The sequence below is a fragment of the Dipodomys ordii genome, unplaced genomic scaffold (genome assembly GCF_000151885.1).
Source record: "Dipodomys ordii isolate 6190 unplaced genomic scaffold, Dord_2.0 Scaffold5, whole genome shotgun sequence".
NCBI classification, from domain to species: Eukaryota; Metazoa; Chordata; class Mammalia; order Rodentia; family Heteromyidae; genus Dipodomys; species Dipodomys ordii.
The window spans coordinates 24,723,810-24,728,200 of NW_012267221.1; positions in this window are offsets into that span (position 1 = coordinate 24,723,810).

Here is a 4,391-nt window from a genome sequence, read left to right on the forward strand (position 1 = left end):
ATTCCTCAGCACCACATAAGCAAAAAGAAAAAAGCCAGAAGTGGCGCTGTGGCTCAAGTGGTAGAGCGCTGGCCTTGAGCTGAAGAGTTGAGGGACAATGCCCAGGCCCAGAGTCAGGCCCACGACTGGACCCCTCTCCCCCCCCCCAAAAAAAAAGAGAAAGAAAAGAAAATAGAGCAGGTATATGATAGCATGCAATGTTATAACACTTGATCTTTTTACATAATTTCAGAGAGCTTGAGAATAGCAGACAGTTTAGATACCTCTAGAAAGGTGGGAAAATTCTGTTCACTGTTCTTTACATAAAAATCTTGAGAGATAAGCTGGAAGCTGGTGGCTCACACCTGTAATCCTAGCTACTCAGGAGGCTGAGATCTGAGGATCACAGTTCAAAGCCAGCCAGGGCAGGAAAGTCCATGAGACTCTTATCTTCAATAAACCACCAGGAAACTGGAAGTGGTGCTGTGGCTCAAGTGGTAGAGCACTAGCCTTGAGCTGAAGAGCTGAGGGACAGCACCCAGGCCCAGAGTTCAAGCCCCATAACTGACCCCCCCCAAAAAAAAATCTTTGGAGGTAATATTGAGTTGTCTAGGAGTTGAGAGATCCAGATAACTTGTGTAGCTAGTTGTCTAGTTCCAACTCATCTATAACCAGTGGAATCTCCATGGTTGGAAAGTGCAGACCAAATGCTATTGAAAAGCAGCCACTACTAACAGCAGCCACTACTAACAACCACAGATACTCCCAGGAATCTCTGCCAAGACCAGCTATAGGATGTTAGCTTATGATAAGAGAAGGAAGGATTAAGAGCCCTTGGATTTATGAGACCTTATCAGTTCCTCTACTTCCTTAGAGGAAAAAAACCCAAAACCAACAAACCTCTGATACTGAACATCTCAGAGGAGATACATGATTTATATCATTCAGGAACAAAAATTATAAAGTCTTGCTAGGAAGCAGAGCCAATTTTTAGACCATATAAACAGATTGGTATTTTAAAGAATGTGACCTAGGGAGCTATGGTTCCCATACGTTTACAAAATTGACATTTCTCTGGAGTTATAAGTGAAATTTCTTGCATGAGAGCCTGTTTTCTCACTAATGGTTCTCAACTAATGTGTCTTCAATTTTCTTATTTTGAGATTTTGGACCCCTTAACATATTATAACACTGTATTTTCTAAAACACTGTATTTTCTTAAAATATAGAATGGCATTTCCATTTTTGTAAGTTTCTATATCATGCTTAGAAGATAATTGCATTCTTGTAGCTGCTTCTATGTTTAAAATCAGTTGTAATATGATATACTGAAGGGTGTAATTAAGTTTATTTAGGTGGTAAAGAATCCTTTGAACCCTCTGCAAGGGTTTTAAAGCTGCCAGAAGTCATCAGACAATAGTTTGAGCATGGACTAGCTATACATTCTAATGCAGAAGAAAAATCTCCCCATGAATGAGTTGACTGTGTTTTGAAAAAGAGAGTCTGGGTCATGGCATGCTGAGAAGTAATATTCTAGTACAATGCTTCACTAAGTTAATAACTACACAAAAAATCTGAGATCTTTGTTCAAATGCAGATTCAGTAGATTTGTCATGAAACTCTAAAATTGGCATTTCTAGCAAGCTGCCAAATGATGCCAATAATATGCCAATGTTGATGAATCCAATTCATGGATCTTGCTTGGATTAGTAATCTCTAGTATATTATGAAATACACATCACCAAAAGTTTATTTTGTTCTTAAAAATTATTTCCTATTTACATAATAGGAATGTGGAAGTAAGGCTAAAATGGGGGTGAGGGGTGGAGAGTAAGCATGTGAAAGGATAGGAAAATAGGGATACATAAGAAAAAGGGGGAGGGTAAACTCATGCTACCTACTATCTAAAATTTCATTAAAATTAAATATATATTTTAAAGAACCTAAACACTCCTGGGCGCCGGTGGCTCACACCTATAATCCTAGTTACTCAGGAGGTTGAGATCTGAGGATCACAGTTCAAAGCCAGCCTGGGCAGGAAAGTCGGTGACACTCTTATCTCTAATAAAACCACTAGAAAACCATAAGTGGTGCTGTGGCTCAAGCGGTAGAGCGCTTGCATTGAGCTGAAGAGCTGAGAGATAGTGCCCAAGCCCAGAACCAACAACAACAAAAAAAGAACCTAAACTCTGTACTAGGACAACTTTTGGCAATTATAACTATCTCAAATCAAAGCAAACAAATGTTGCTGGTGGCAGACACAGAATGCAACTGACATTTGTTGAAGGAGAGGAGGCTGGTGTTAAACCTGAAAAAAAATTTGTCCTTAATAATGTAAAGAATTGGACAAGTAACCAATGGACCATGTTTTTAGGTGTTATAGACATCATATTAGTAATTTCATAACATGAAATTGTTATCATGTAGAGAATTTAACAGTTCATTATAATTTCCTATGTATTAATCATATATTTAAAAGGTTTGCACTATAACAATGCTTTTTTTTTATTGTGAACATACTGTACAGAGGGGTTACAATTACATGGGCAAGATAATGAGCATATTTCCTATCAAGCATTGTAGCCTCCTCCTTTGTTTACCCTTCACATCCCTTCCCAGCCTCCTCCCTCCCCCCCCACCTCCCCACCCCATCCTCCCCCCCAGTGCTTTTTTTTGTATGAAACATCTAATACTCAAACCAAACCATATTGGCTAAATTTACCTAACAGAAATTAAAAATACCAGCCGAAGCACAGTTATAGTTAATTTTGTTCTTAAAAGTTTTTTCTTATTTATATACAATTCTTCATTAAGATTAATTGAAATGACATGTTTTTATACCCAACTTTAGTACCACATGAGTTTGGCCACAAATTGAGCTAATTTCTTAAACTTAAGTCTTGAATATTAAGTCTAAAATCTTCAGCTTTGAAATCCTTTAAAGTTTTTGGTCACGCTTTAGCTTATTGAAAGAGTTCTTCAACCTTACAGAGAACTCTGAGTACTTGACCCTTCACTTTTACACCAATTTGCTGAAAAATATACTTATTGTTTTCTGACTGCAATCTCTACAGCCTGTTTTCTTAGCCAATATACAGCCCTGATAACATGCTGTTTTTTCTATCAGTTTGTTTTCATAAGCTTTACAACCCTGTCAGAAAAATCACAAGTCTAGGTTAGTAAGGTTCACTGCGGATTTGTTATTTATGTAGAGCAGCGTTCTTACTGGTGCTGTGAATATTTGTGTGTGTGTGTGTGCTGGTATTGGGGCTTGAACTCAGTTCTTGGGAGCTATTGCTTCACTTTATTGCTTAAGGATGGTTCTCTGCCACTTGAGCCACAACTTCACTTTTATCTTTTTGCTGGCTATTTGGAGATAAGAATCTCAGAAAAGGGGCTAGGAAGGTGGCTCAGTGGTAGAGCACTTGCCTTGCATGCCTGAGACCCTGGGTTCAATTCCTCAGCACCACATAAGCAAAAAGAAAAAAGCCGGAAGTGGTGCTATGGCTCAGGTGGTAGAGCGCTAGCCTTGAGCTGAAGAGCTGAGGGACAGTGCCCGGGCCTAGAGTTCAGGCCCCACGACTGGACCCAAAAAGAAAAAAAAAAAAAAAGATTCTCAGAAAAGTTCTAACAGGGCTGGCTTCAAACATGATCCTTAGACCTCAGCCTCCTGAGTAGCCAGGATTACAGATGTGAGCTACCAGCACATGGTTGCTAATTACATGTACTTCGCAGCATATTCTTTCTTCCTTTACATTTGTGCACATGTGTGTGTGTGTACATGTGCATGTGCATGTGTGCAGACATGTACGCCAATGCCTGGACTTGAACGTAGGGTCACTTGGCTTTCTTGTTCACAGCTAGTGATCTACCACTTGAGTCATGCCTCAAGATGGCATTTTGCTGATGAACTGAAGATGGGAGTCTTACAAATTTCTGCCTGGGCAGGCTTCAAACTATGATCTTTCAGGTCTCAGCTCTCTAAGTAACTAAGATTATAGGTGTGATTCATTGGTGTCCTGCCCTTTCCTCATTATAATTCCACAAACTCACTTGGAAGATTATACCTCTTATATTTAAATTTTTACAGAAACCAAAACACAACATTCCCTCAAATCAATTTTTTCACCTTATTATCCCTATCATAGTCACACTAGAAATCAAAGCATGAAGTTTGAAATAAGATCTTAATTTGGATCCTAGTTACTAAACGGCAATGCAATTTTGGGAACTGTTTTTGTTCTCTGAGCTTTCTTTTCATCTTGGAAACAAATCTTAGTTGTACAGGCTTGCTATGAGGGCTAAATGGCACTATATGTGCCATTAGCATAAGGAGTTGAACTCATTAGATGTACACATCTTTTCTCCTGACTTGTCCCTGAGATCTTGGCAGTTAATCCCACTGATACTTC